At 42.3% G+C, this 15,027-nt stretch overlaps 1 long non-coding RNA gene across 1 annotated transcript; it reads left to right on the top strand.

Annotated features, from left to right (window-relative positions):
* Positions 1 to 1,368: 1,368 nt before the first annotated feature.
* Positions 1,369 to 5,083, top strand: LOC134738997 (uncharacterized). The gene is made up of 3 exons (XR_010125351.1): positions 1,369 to 1,609; positions 2,417 to 2,487; positions 4,169 to 5,083. It is a non-coding gene; the product is annotated as an uncharacterized LOC134738997 (long non-coding RNA).
* The last annotated feature ends 9,944 nt before the right edge of the window (positions 5,084 to 15,027 follow it).

Raw genomic sequence — 15,027 nt, 5'->3', positions numbered from 1 at the left:
GGGGGTGCTGGGGGAGGGCTGGCGGGGGAAGGAGCGGGGCGGGAACGTCCTTCTGCTACTGCTATGGCTTCCGGGGCAACACTTCGGAAGACCGCCGGCCTCCCAATTGCAAATCCACTTCCGGGGCACCCCCACCGGCTGCCCGGTGGGTTCTCTGCTCGAACTTCTGTCGCTTTTCCCTTCCCGTTTATCTTGTTCAGATCCCTCAGTGGACTGCTCCGGATCTAAAGAGCAGAAATTGGGCCGCAAAGAGAACGTCCTCCCAGACTTTCTCCGTCGCGGTGAAATTATGCCCGTTTGGTGGCAGTATGTATTCACAGACGCGTGCAGCTCTGCTCTTACCCCGCCCTTCGCGTTTAGAAAAAAAGCGCCGTTCCTCAGCGTCAAAACAAAGTTTCTTTCCGCTGTAGAGGCACAGCTTTTAGGGTGGCCTACTAACTCCCGCTTTTTCTTTTCTGAAATCTCTGTGCCAATCTGATGGACAGAAGAGCGACAAAAAATATTTTTAACGTGAGATTCTTTGTTGACTAGCCTGCTTGTAAACTTTCTGACATATGCCTCTGACATATGCCTTTTTTTTTTTTTTTTTTTTTTTTTTTTGCCGTAGGGCTGTGAACCCCTGATAGATCTGAGACGTGTCTCAGTCAATTTAGAAAGTTTATTTTGCCAACGTTAAGGACGCGCCCGTGACAGCCTCAGGAGGTCCTGACGACATGTGCCCAAGGTGGTCAGGGCACAGCCTGCTTCCATACATTTTTGTGAGACATGAAATATCAATCATTTTATGTAAGATGTAAAGTGTTTCGGTCGGGAAAGGACCTTGTGCTGTGAGAGGATTTGACCTTGGCATGTGTAATGGTAGATGAGAGCTACAAAATTACAAGTGGCTGAAGAGTTTACAGGAAATGGTCATAGCTGCCCCCCTCTTTTTTCCCCTCTTAGGAAGTTATTGTTTAGGATCCGAATTCTAATTTGGAGATGCATTCTAAAGTGTTTTCTCCATTGCTTTTCCTCCCCAAATTAATCTTGTTGTTTTGTGTGTGCATCTGCGCGAGGAGCTGTACTGTTGTTTTCATAGATAAACGAGAGACTGTTTCCTGACCTCCAAAGGGAAAGGGCATTTTGCTCCTCCCAGCAGAAAGGCACCCCTGGGTGACTGGGGGCCCAGTGGGAGTGTCTGGGGTTGTTGACCCCCGTGACAACCAGCAGCCCTACAGAAAACCTACAACAAAATAGTTTTAAAAACCTCATCCAGGAAATGCCTATTAGAGCTGGTCACTCTGCTTTGACCCCTCCCATAGATGCTAGACCTCCTCCATATAGAGAAAATGAGACACATAAGGCGGAAATTACTCTGTGGTGACACACTGTGGAGTCCCGCCCACAACCTGGATACTTGGACCCACTCCACTGAAACCTTAGGCCACAGCTAAAGTTCCTTCCTTCAAAAAATAAATCTAAGAAAGAGGAAAAACAAGAATGACCCCCTTTCAGGCACTCTGTTGGTTTTATCGGGCCTCTTCTTGCGAATGTTTGTGTAAAATTGACATACTGTGGTCCTTTTCTGCGCAATTACAGCAAGGAAAATTCAGATCCCAAAGGTCCATCTGTGAGTATAAAGTTCCTAAGTTCTCTGTGTATGGCTCTGCTTTCTTTTCTGCCTGCATTAAGTCTGCTGTTACGTTTCTACTGAGATAAAATCCACCATTTGCATCCATCCATTTCATTTTGTTATTGTTTTTGTAAACCAATGAGTTTGTATTAATATCTCATGACTAGAGTTCTGAAGTAAAAGCTATAGGATTTTTGGTTGTGTGGCAGGCCAGGTCTCACACCTGAACAGGGAGGCCTCCTTAACAACTGTTTCAGCACTGCCTGGTTGAGCCAGTGCCCTTATACAAAGGCTGGGATTTAACAAAAGCCCACGAAGAGTTTTGCCTATGTCCTCCTGGGCCTTGAAGCATGACAAGATAAAGGAATTCTTAACAGGACCCCTTTAGGATTAAACAAGTTTTTATTGGAGGTCTGAAGAAACTCCCCAGACCTCCACAAACAAGTTTTACTGGTGGTCTAAAGGAACTTCTAAAACCTCTATGATTTACAGCAGACAAGATAAGGGTAATCACCCAAGCACCTGGACTCATCTAGATTAAGTAAATGTACTGAGGCTCCAGAGGAAGGTCTTCAAAACTGAGAACTTAGTTGTAGATTAGAAGAAGTTAGTAACTTATATGTTTAGATGAATGCAGTTATATGTAAACATATAGCTTAGAAGGTATATAAGCTCTGGAAAACTTTGTAATTTTGAGTTGGTCTGACGATAATCTTTCCACAGGGAGAAGGCCTCGAAAATATTGCCAGACCAACTAAAAATTACAAAGTTTTCTGAGCTTATATAAACTCTCTTCTTTCCCAGTTCATCTGCATGTCATTACCGGGTAGCAGGAATAAGTAGGCTGACCCTCAGTTTGGACCGGGAACAGCTGTGTAAGTGAGTATGTGTGTGTTCACGTGTATGTACACGTATTTTGTTGTGTTTTGGGCCACAAGGTACCACACTGGCTTAACAAGTACTCACAAATTAATTAGCCCAAATGGTTTTCATGTTTACATGACTTAAGTAAAATCTATCATATGCTTGCTTAAAAATTATTGGTAAACTAATAACAGAAATTTCTTAAAAATTGCCAGCATACATTTTTGCATTTATTAATCAAGCAATTTCATACTTATCAAAATTTGGCACGAGGGTTACAAAACTATAAATCCGGCAAAAACAGAATTTTTGCTTGTGTAATTTTTGATAAAAAAAATTAATATTGGATTAATGAAAATCGCTAAATAGCCACTTATTCAGTAAAATAAACATATATTTAATCTTAAGGCTCTTACTTAGGTAAACACCTGAAATTCACAGGCTATAAAATGGTTGAAAAGGAAATAACTTAAAATGACTATCTCAGTTTCATAAATAATCTAGGTAAACTATTACAATAAGTAGGTAAATGTAATGAGATAAATGCTTTTAGAAAAAACTTGTTATAATTTAGATTCTAAATTTATAGTAAGATAAGTTATGACATTAACTGGGTATTTTTCAATTTAAAAAATATGGAAGGCTAATCGGAAACTCAAATGAATGCAACCAGTGTGTCTTTATCTACCTATGACCAGGAAGTCCCCTCCACAATTCAAGTTGTCCCACCTTTAGAGACCGAACCAGTGTACATCTTACATAAAATGATTGATGTTTCATGTCTCACAAAAATGTATGGAAGCAGGCTGTGCCCTGACCACCTTGGGCACATGTCGTCAGGACCTCCTGAGGCTGTCACGGGCGCGTCCTTAACGTTGGCAAAATAAACTTTCTAAATTGACTGAGACACGTCTCAGATCTATCAGGGGTTCACAGCCCTACGGCAAAAAAAAAAAAAAAAAAAAAAAAAAAAGGCATATGTCAGAGGCATATGTCAGAAAGTTTACAAGCAGGCTAGTCAACAAAGAATCTCACGTTAAAAATATTTTTTGTCGCTCTTCTGTCCATCAGATTGGCACAGAGATTTCAGAAAAGAAAAAGCGGGAGTTAGTAGGCCACCCTAAAAGCTGTGCCTCTACAGCGGAAAGAAACTTTGTTTTGACGCTGAGGAACGGCGCTTTTTTTCTAAACGCGAAGGGCGGGGTAAGAGCAGAGCTGCACGCGTCTGTGAATACATACTGCCACCAAACGGGCATAATTTCACCGCGACGGAGAAAGTCTGGGAGGACGTTCTCTTTGCGGCCCAATTTCTGCTCTTTAGATCCGGAGCAGTCCACTGAGGGATCTGAACAAGATAAACGGGAAGGGAAAAGCGACAGAAGTTCGAGCAGAGAACCCACCGGGCAGCCGGTGGGGGTGCCCCGGAAGTGGATTTGCAATTGGGAGGCCGGCGGTCTTCCGAAGTGTTGCCCCGGAAGCCATAGCAGTAGCAGAAGGACGTTCCCGCCCCGCTCCTTCCCCCGCCAGCCCTCCCCCAGCACCCCCGCCCCCCAGGTTCCATCGCCTCTTCAGGGAGGCGGGAGCCCCGTGCCTGATGGGAGGTGTGGGCGTGTTGATCATGGGTGTAGGGAATTCGGCTCTCTCCTTTCTACCCGCCGCCCGAGTTTATTTTGTGCGTGGTTTCTTTTGTAGCGGACGTTACTGGGAGGAATGAGGGCGAGGAAGAGAAAGACGTTAGTCCTCGGACCCTTTCCGAGAGTCATCTCCGGGAGTAATGCGAAGATGGACACGCTCAGTCCTGCCTGTGCATGCGCATTCGCGTTGTACGGAATTCCCAAGCCAGCTGCGTAGTTTCTGCCTTGAAGCTATTTGGCGAGAAGTTTCGCCTGTTCCTTTACTTTGTGGGTCAGGGCTTGGGGTGCTTGAGTGGGAGAAACAGAAAGCCAGCTAGCCCTGGAACCCCTTCTAAGATCGTCATCCACCCAGCCATCCGTAAATCTGTTCATCCATGAAACAAATAATCATTGAGCACCCCTTATATGCCAGACACACGTAAGGATGCAAGGGCCGCGTTCTCATTCTAGTGGGTGGGGACAGACAGTAAACAAATAAATTATCTACTTAATTTCAGATAGTGGTAAGTGATAGTGAGAAAATAAAACGGGGTGATATTGTCAGAGGCGTTTGAACCAGAGCGACTCCGTTCCGAGTGAGGGCTAGGAAAATGAAGCTGAGGCTTGCTGGGCTGCATTCCCAGAAAGTTAGGTATTCCTAGCCTCTAGATGTTTACGGTTAAGGGAACAAATTAATAACGTTTACTAAACAGACCCAGACTTGGGAGTGTCCGGATATCCCGATATCTGGAGAAGAAAGGTATTCCTAATTTTGCTTTAAAGATAATAACGCCGATTCTTGCAAAACATAGTAATTAAGAAAATTAATCCTCTATCACAAACCCTTGTAGCAGAGCACATCTCCTCATATAACAAGCATTGTACCTAGGGTGGACGCGTTCCTCCTCTTACTTTTGGGAACGTCCTACTCCGTCTATGGAGTAGCTGTCCTTTCACCACTGTGCTTTCTCAATAAACTTTCTTTTGCTTTGCACTGTGAACTCGCCCTGAATTATTTCTTGCGCGAGATCCAAGAACCCTCTCTTGGGGTCTGGATCAAGACCCCTTTCCTGTGACAATATGACAAAGAAATGCGGTGGATGTTATACCCATTTATACTTGGTGGTCAGACTCGGCTTCTTTCAAAAATGACAGTTGAAGACATTAGGAAGGGTCCTGTATGGCTTTGATGACCTTGATAAGGGTCAAGGCTTCTTCCTGGTTTTGCCTTGTCTCAGGCTTATTAACAGAGACTTAGATCACCACAAAATATTGATAGGTCTGCTGCTTCATTCCCTGCAGTTGCTCCTATACTCTGAAAACTAGCATCAGAGTACAAAATTCTAATAGAAGGACTAAGCGGGGTCAGGAAGTGCCAGCACTCCAGCGTGAATAACAAAAGCTGTTGTTAGGTGAGGGCCTTGAGCACTTAGGTTAAAGGCCTTTTTCCACTGACCCCCCCAGGAGCCCAGAGGGATGGGGAAGTCTGGTTTCCTTCTTCTTTGTGGCCTGCCTTCCCTCTGGCCTCCTTGTTCTATGGGTCCTGGGATCTTATCCTTCCGGATTAGGTCGTTATGGGGCTTTGCTTTGCTGTAATGGAGCAGCGTGTCACAGACAGACCTCTAGTGCTATCAATGGAAAGCCAGTGGAATTTTAATTCCGAATAAGTGTTTGGAATGGGCCCACGGTGCAGTATCTCCTGTGTAGTTTTGGAGGCCTTGTAGAATTGGCACAAATGACCAGGGCTGTGATGGTTTAAGGAATTCTATGGGTCAGCACGAACGTAAAACCATGATGACAACGGCGTATGAAACAGTGGGGCTTCCTGGTTTCCCTTTTCATCCTCTGGGTGTCCTTTCTGGCCTGTTTCTCACTTTCAGATTTGGGCCCGATTACCTAATTGTGTGAGCTCTATCTCTATGAGCAAAACTGAAAGTGCAGTTGTGCGTAAGGCGGAAGTCCGGGTGGATTGTGTTCTGTGCTATTATGTGTTAGGCCTATCGGCCTCTTCAGCATGACTGAAGAAATAAGCGTAAACACTGACAACTTCTTTCCTCACTCGGATCTCTCCACGCCACCCTCACCAGCAAGGGGAAACCTGTGTTCAGAGGTGGGAAAGGCTAGCAAAAGCCACAGTTTTCTGGCTGGATCATAAAGAATGAACATTGTCTGATCTGGAAACACCCAGGGTCCCTATCCATTTTAACCAAAACATCTTTCTGCCAGGTTTGTAGTCCAAATCTTCCAACTGCTCATTTCTCTCAAGCCTTCGTCTCCGTTCACCCTTCTATTTCACAACTTGTTTTCTCTCTGCAAGCGTCCAACACTGCCTCCCGACTCCTCACATTCAGCCTCTGACCTTCCTTTCTAATTCGCTGAGAAAATTGCCTAAGAGTCAACCCAAATTAACAAGTCAAAAATCAAACTCTCCCATCTTCCCCTAGAAACCTCCTCCCACTGCAGCGTCCCCCCTCGCCCCACCCCTCACAGTTAAGGACACTCTTATCCTTCCAATTGTTCATGCTGTAGACTTGAGGGTGATCCTTCACGCCACTGTTCTACTCACCCCTCATTTCCATCTGTGAAGAAATCCTTTGAGCTCTCTTGTCAAAATAGATCCAGAATCTGACATCTGACGATGGGAGACATTCATCTCAGGGAAAAGCATAGGTGCCCCTTCTGAGCAGTTTGTCAGATTCGATCTCAGGGATACTGTTGAGTCCTGCAGAGGATCATGTTTCCCTCTTTACATTCTGGCAGCTAGAAAACTTAAATCCACATCTGTGGCCAACTAGTGATCAATGGCATGCTCTTTGTGTTCAAGTTCGTCATCTGATTAGAATTCCTTATTTTAATTTGGACTTGATTTCTTCATCCAATATGTTTTTCAGAAGTTTGAATTCTCTGTATTGATGTGTTTTGTGAGCTGTGTATCTCCTCCGGTCCCAGCCCAGCAATGGCTTCTGATCTCACTCGGAGTAAAAGCCCAGTCTATGTCCGCTAAGATCCAACAGGATTTAATCTCTGGTTAACTCTCTGGCTTCCCCTCCAACACGTTGTCCTCTCTTCTGCCCTCACTCTGCCGGAGCCAAACTGGAATCAGCTTATACTTTTAATAACATCTTCTGTTTCTGGGGTGATTGAGCTACATCATACATGACCACGGCCACAGGTCTTTTCTTAAATCTCGTTCTTGATGGCAGGATATGACGGCTGTCTACGTTTGTTTGTTCGTCCCTTGTGCATGCCAACGTTTGACCAAAGCATATCTGCCAATCTTATCCTGGAGTAGCATGTATATTGGTGCACTTTCCACCAGCAGCAACACTGGCATACCTGTCTAATGCTAAATTCTTGTTAAGTAGCCCACCATCTGAGAAGAAAAATGCAATCACTTGTCCCAGTTGAGCCCATTAGATTGGTGATGACAAGTGCCTTTCATCTTAGCACATCCGTATTCTCTGCCGGAAAAAGAAGCTGTGAGATTATCTACTGGGTCTTTTCACAAAAATGATTATCTTTGTTTATTTTCATCTTACATGTCTTGTATTAATGAGAATCTGTCAAACTTTTCTTGCATCTTTCTCTAACCTGATCAGCTTGACTGAACCCTCTCAATTTTTGCCTTCTTATTTATTTCTATCCAAAGCAAGTCCTAGTGGGCACCAACTACAATATCAAAAACAAAGAGGTCATTTGACTTATACATACTTTCTTCTACATCCTTCCTTTTACTACCTGGGAAGTGTCTCCTATTCAGTTTAGCAATACGTGTATATAAATAGTTTTGTATCACATCCTGGCTTTAAATCACTTCAGGTATGTTTCTTTCTCATTTTCTGTCCTTTAGCTTTGTTATTCAAGACAAGCCTGATTTATCAGCCTAATCAGTCTAGGGACAGCTTATCTTTGCCTTGCCCTCCATCATCATTAAACTCGTTCTGGAATTTAGCTGCATGTCTCCTGATTCAGACGTGGTGTAGTTTTCACTTTGTGTTGGAATGACCTTGCAATTTTTCTTCTGAAATATGTGGCTCATGAACTTGAAGTACTTGAGCATCTTGCTTTTATTCTAAATTCTTCTTTTAGTTTGGGTGATCCATCTCACACCTTAGCTCTGTGCAAGAACTAATATGCATCTCTCTACAACATTCCAAATTCCTACCCAGTTTGCAAAAAGAATAAAAAAGATGAACTCAGACAAAGGTTGTCTAAGTGACTCAGCGGCGATACTTTGGTGAGGTTTTGTTTTGGACTGAATTTTTATATTCCATCAACATTTATATGCTAAAATCTAATTCTCAGGGTAGCAGCATTTGTAGGTGGAGTCTTTGGGAGGTAAATCTAGGTCATGAGGGTGGCATGCTGTCTCTCTTTCAACCATGTGAGTATACAATGAGAATTCAGCACTCTGCAACCTGGAATAGGATCTTCATCAAAACACTGATCTTGCATTTATGCAGCCAAAAGACACATGAAAAAATGCTGATCATCACTGGCCATCAGAGAAATGCAAATCAAAACCACAATGAGATACCATCTCACACCAGTTAGAATGGCGATCATTAAAAAGTCAGGAAACAACAGGCGCTGGAGAGGATGTGGAAAAATAGGAACAGTTTTACACTGTTGGTGGTACTGTAAACTAGTTCAACCATTGTGGAAGTCAGTGTGGCGATTCCTCAGGGATCTAGAACTAGAAGTACCGTTGGACTCAGCTATCCCATTGCTGGGTATATACCCAAAGGAGTATAAATCATGCTGCTATAAAGACACATGCACACGTATGTTTATTGCGGCACTATTCACAATAGCAAAGACTTGGAACTAACCCAAATGTCCAACAATGATAGACTGGATTAAGAAAATGTGGCACATATACACCATGAAATACTATGCAGCCATAAAAAATGATGAGTTCATGTCCTTTGTAGGGACATGGATGAAATTGGAAATCATCATTCTCAGTAAACTATCGCAATGACAGAAAACCAAGCACCACACGTTCTCACTCATAGATGGGAATTGAACAATGAGAACACATGGACACAGGAAGGGGAACATCACACTCTGGGGACTGTTGTGGGGTGGGGGGAGGGGGGAGAGATAACATTAGGAGATATACCTAATGCTAAATGGCGAGTTAATGGGTGCAGCACACCAGCATGGCACATGTATACATATGTAACTAACCTGCACATTTTGCACATGTACCCTAAAACTTAAAGTATATATATATATAAAAAAAACACTGATCTTGGACTTCTAGCCTCCAGAACTGTGAGAAATAAATGTCTGTTTCTTATAAGCCACCCACTTTGCTTTGTTATAGCAGCCTGAACTGTCTAATACAGACCTGCAGGTCAATGACCATACATTTGGTCACTGCAGCCTAAAGAAGTTTTAACAGATGAAGAATGAGGTCATACCAAAAAATGTAGGCTGCCTTATTTCAGCCTGTTAAGTTTACCATCTCCTATGTTCTAGGCATCTGAGTGAGAGTCTGTCTCAGTATCCTGAGTCCCAGGTCCTAGAAGATGTGTTCCTTCCCCAGAGTATTCCCTATGTGGAAACTGTGATCATTATGTTCTGCTTAGAGGTAAGCTGAGGTGAACATGGGCAAAACCCAGGCCCATGTGTAGAACAGCTCAACTAAAAACTCCAGAGTCTCCCAAGAAGGCCTTGCATAGAAGTCAAGCAGATTGGTAATATATCAGTAAGTGTTCTATTCATCTAGGCTGGAAAGGTCACACATAGGTTTTATGTGTTGGACACAAAACTAATGGCAGCCACACTAAATAAGATCCACAAGGACATGCTTGTGTTATATATTTCTCGTAAAAGGACTACCTAAGTAGCCTGAGGGATTATTGTATGTCATAACAATGCTGAATTATCACTGAGACACAATAATTTGGAATTTTCTATTTGATGTGATTTGATAGGCACTTTTGTATTAACTGTAAAGTGGCATGCCTTGCTCTATTCCAGAATTAATGATATGTGAGATGTGGAGATTAATTAAACCCATAAGTTAAACATAAAAGTTTATATTATCGGAATTTTGGAGAGGTCCCTGAAAATGTAATATCTCTCTTATTTCACTCCCATGCAATATTTCAAGACCATGTCTATTCTCCCAATGAAATATCAGGAGTATTTATTGAAGTTTCATTAGGGCTTTCACACATACTTAAGAGAGAGATGCATTAGCACTCCCACACATGGTTAAGTAGCTCACTTTGTCACAACACTCTCATCTGCTACCTGGTGCACCCATCATTTGTACAAATTCAGTTGTATTTCTCCCTAGAGGTCAAACAGTGCAAGGACCATGCCCTTAGACAGATCCAGGCTTTTGTCCAAAATTTCCTCCAGCTGAAATTCAGATTATCTTCTTCTGGTTTATAGATCATTAACCATCTAATTCCACATAAAACTGATTTTACTCTGAAATTTTTCCTGAACTTTGGTGTGAAATCTGTCTCTTGGTAGCATCTATTTACTGAACCTGCAGTATAGCTATTTGGTCAGGTTTGAAGTCACTCCATTTTCCCCACAACACACCTCTGTTATGGTTTGAGTGTGTCCCCAAAATTGTATGTATTATACCTTAATCTTCAATGTGGCACTATGGAAAGATAGGGCCTTTAAGAAGTGTTTGGGTTATGAGGGTTTTGCCCTTATGTATGGATCAATCCATTCATGGATTAATGGATTAATGGATCATCATGGCAGTGGAACTCGTAGCTTTATAAGAAGAGAATGAGAGACCTGAGCAAGCACACTCAGCCCTCTCACCATGTGATGTTTTTCTGGAGTTCCTTATGCCCTTTATTAATGCTACCTCAGGACTCTGCAGAGAGTCCCCACCAGCAAGAAGGCCCTCACCAGACACAGCCCCCAAACTTGGACTTCTCAGCCTCTATAATTGTAGGAGATAAATTCCTTCTCTTTATAAATTATCCAGTTTCAGGCATTCTTTGATAGGCAACAGAAAACAAACTAATACACCCTCTTCCCCATAGGAGCCAAAAACATGGGCCAAGATGTTGCTGGAGGTCTTCTCTTGGTTACTTACCCCCAGGCCATTCTGCTCTTCCTCATATGGCATAGTTCAGAGTTCCCTCATCACCTTAGCTATGGCCCTGAAATAGCTCCAGCCTCATGGTGTCCTCTCTAAAATGTGATGCTCAGCTGTGAGCACCATACTCCTTTTTTGCTATGACAGGTAAGAAGCAGAGTGGGCCTATTGGCCACTTTCTTCCTGGATTCTGAATTGCTATTTAGGCAGCCCCATCACAAGGCTAACACACACCGGCTCTACTAATTGGGAACTGATTTAGGAAATGTTCATTTAATTGGAAAAACATTTTATGTAGCCTGGGAAGGTCACAGTTTACCCAGCCTGTTCATTTCTCTGCTCAAATCATTATCCTGAGCAGAAGAATTTCCAGTACTATTCAGCTTTCATGAATTATAGAATGTTTGAGATGGAAGAAGTTTGAGGAAACAGAGATTCAGGGAAGTGAATTTGTCTGCCTAAGGTCACCCAGGGAGTTCGTGGCTGAGCATATTCTAGGACTCAGATCTCTTGAAGCCCAGGCCAGACCCTTTGGGGCCTCAAAGAAGTCAGCCCCAGATGACTCTTCTACAGCTCTTATTCAGGGCACACCTTAAGAGTGGAAACAGAAAATCCCTAAAGCTGCCAAATATTTCTGTCTTGACCTGATACCTTCCCCATATCTTGAACGCTACTGCCTGACTTCTTGAGGAGCCAAACCATGAGAGAAACTCAGAGTGCATTAATAAAGGGCTTAAGTAACCATAGGAAAACATAAGCCTGTGCCAGAAATGCTGCCACCAGGAAATTTAAATCTCTAAGGACTTATGGTACTTGACTGGCTCCATGCTCTGTGGGCTGATGCCAAGCCCAAGAACCAAGGTAACTAATTATTAGGGAAGTCCAAGTAGGCACCAGAAGAGGAAACCAAACCCTCATGGTAAATAAAAATCATTACCAGAATATTGTTTCCTTGGCACAGCCTCTGACAGCCATGAGTGGCTCTCCACATCTCTTAAACTGTGACAGGTGGGAAGTAACCCAAAAAAGCTCAGAAAATGGTCCCAAAAGTAGCATCCCCTTGGGTTTTCATCCATTTTCTAAGTGTGTCAAGTTCCTACTGGACTTAACTTAAATCTACAACTAGGGAAGAGAATGAGTGCCATGAGCAAGAGAACAAGTAGGAAGGGGTAAAGCAGGGCAAAGACATATGGAGGTACAGCTGAGACTACTGTCTTGAGCAAAAAATATTTGTGTTCCCTTCTAGTCCTATTCATGCTTGACCACCCTTCCAAATTCCACCCCAATGACCTTAGAGTCTCAGAAACCACATAAAAAAATTCCAGGTTCAGACACTGAAGCAAGGAAAGGGACAGCCACTTATACAAAATTATAAAGTAAACTAGCAGCAGTATCACAGAAGCCTCCTGACTTCCAGAGCGAAGATCTTTTTACAAACATCCCAGCAAGTAATTTCACTTATTCAAGCTTCCATTTCCTCATCTAGAATGAGGGAATAATAATATTACCTACCCCAAGAATCTGTTGTAATAAACTAATGCCTGGAAAACACTTAGCGAAGTCCCTGACCACTGTAAAAGCTCAATCTATATTAACCATCATCATTATATTGGGTTATCTTCTCCACTTGCCAGAATGCAATGGGCTGCCAGCTGCAACCCTATTGTCAGTTCTACATCTAGCCTCCTATCTTGCACATACACTTTGAGTTTCCAAGTTCTAGTTTCTTTATTGATAGAGAAAGGAAGATACTATCTGTGGGAAGGAATAGAAAAAGGAAAGGTATTTTGAACGACCTCAGATATCAGTGCTAATAAAGTTTTGAGGGAGATGGCAAATTTTCTGACTGGTATAACTTTTCGGTTGCTGAGCCAGGAATCAAAGTGTGAGAGGTATAAAGCATGTGAAATATTGAAAAGAGTTCTATTATAGTTTGGAGTCTGGCAGGCCTGTGTTTGAACCTCAGATGTGCCTCTTATTACATGGCCTTAGGCAAGTCAGTCACTTCAGTTTTCCAAGACAAAGTTTCTTCACTTGTCAAATATGGCTCATAATTTCACATACTCACAGGATCATTATGAAGAATTCCAAGGGAGAAATGAGTGAAGTGTGTGTGTGTGTGTGTGTGTGTGTGTGTGTGTGTGTGTGTGTGTACACAAATAGATATACGTTCCTCCACATATAGTGAGTATTCAATAATTGGGTACTACATCACTCAATTTAGAATTTATGGGAATGTTTCATATATTCTGGCAATGAGTTCATTCTCAGTCTTACTTTTCAGAGTTACTGCAAGCTTTCCTCCTCTTCTGGATCTTCTTTTGTATATTAGTCAGAAGCCAAGAAAGGCAACATCAAGTACTGCTTATTAAAGACCATTTTAAGCTGGAAACCCATTACTAAAAATCAAAGATATGTGACTATTTTTTCACCAATTGTAATTACAAAAAAATTCACCCAAAGTTTGATAAAATACTGTTAGCAAGGCTATGGGAAATTTTTACACATTGTTGGTGACAGTATAATTTGGCACACCTGTTGAAGGCAATTTAGGGAGTCTATCAAATTATGAATGCATAAGGCTCTAACAAAACAAATTAACCTCTGGAAATTTATCCCACAGAAATGCAGGTATTTATATATATTTAAAAAAAATATGTGCCAGGTTGTTTACTGAAGCATTGTTTGTAAGAGCAAAACCTTAGTGTCTATCATCAGAGCGACACATTAAATAAATTATGGTACAACCATACAATGAAGCTACAAAAAGAACAAGGAAGTGTTCAATGTACTGACATGGAAAGACCAATAAGATATATTTTAAGTGAGTTAAAAAGTGTATATTGTGCCTAGCGCTGTGGGTCACTCCTGTAATCCAAGTATTTTGGGAGGCCGAGGCGGGTGGATCACCTGAGGTCGGGAGTTCGAGACCAGCCTAACTAACATAGTGAAACCCCGTCTCTACTAAAAAAAGAAATACAAAATTAGCCAGGCATAGTGGCACATGCCTGTAATCCCAGCTACTCGGGAGGCTGAGGGAGGCGAATCACTTGAACCTGGGAGGCAGAGATTGCGGTGAGCCGAGATCGCTCCACTGCACTCCAGCCTGGGCAACAAGAGGGAAACTCCGTCTTAAAAAAAAAAAAAAAAAAAAAAGAAAAGAAAAGAAAAGAAAAAAAAGTGTATATTGTATGCTACAAATTGTATGAAAAAGTGGGTGGGGGCTATCTCTTTATGTAAACACACACAAAGTTTACAAAAGAAATGAATAAAAGTTAACTGTGTGGGTAGAGAAGGTGGGAACTGGGAAGATGGGAGATTAAGCTGGAAGAGATACTTTATACTTCTATTTGGTTTTTGATACATGAAATATGTTACCTTTTCAGTAAGTTTTATTTTAAAAAGACGATGGGCCCAGGGCGGTGGCTCACGCCTGTAATCCCAGCACTTTGGGAGGCCGAAGCGGGTGGATCATGAGGTCAGGAGATCAAGACCATCCTGGCTAATACGGTGAAACCCCGTCTCTACTGAAAATACAAAAATATTTGCATTTCTCTGATGGTCAGTGATGGTGAGCGTTTTTTCATGTGTTTTTTGGCTGCATAAATGTCTTCTTTTGAGAAGTGTCTGTTCATGTCCTTCACCCACTTTTTGATGGGGTTGTTTTTTTCTTGTAAATTTGTTTGAGTTCATTGTAGATTCTGGATATTAGCCCTTTGTCAGATGAGTAGGTTGTGAAAATTTTCTCCCGTTTTGTAGGTTGCCTGTTCACTCTGATGGTAGTTTCTTTTGCTGTGCAGAAGCTCTTTAGTTTAATTAGATCCCATTTGTCAATTTTGGCTTTTGTTGCCATT

Source organism: Pongo pygmaeus, chromosome X (genome assembly GCF_028885625.2).
Source record: "Pongo pygmaeus isolate AG05252 chromosome X, NHGRI_mPonPyg2-v2.0_pri, whole genome shotgun sequence".
Classification (NCBI taxonomy): Eukaryota; Metazoa; Chordata; class Mammalia; order Primates; family Hominidae; genus Pongo; species Pongo pygmaeus.
This window is presented reverse-complemented; position numbering and strand designations above follow the sequence as displayed.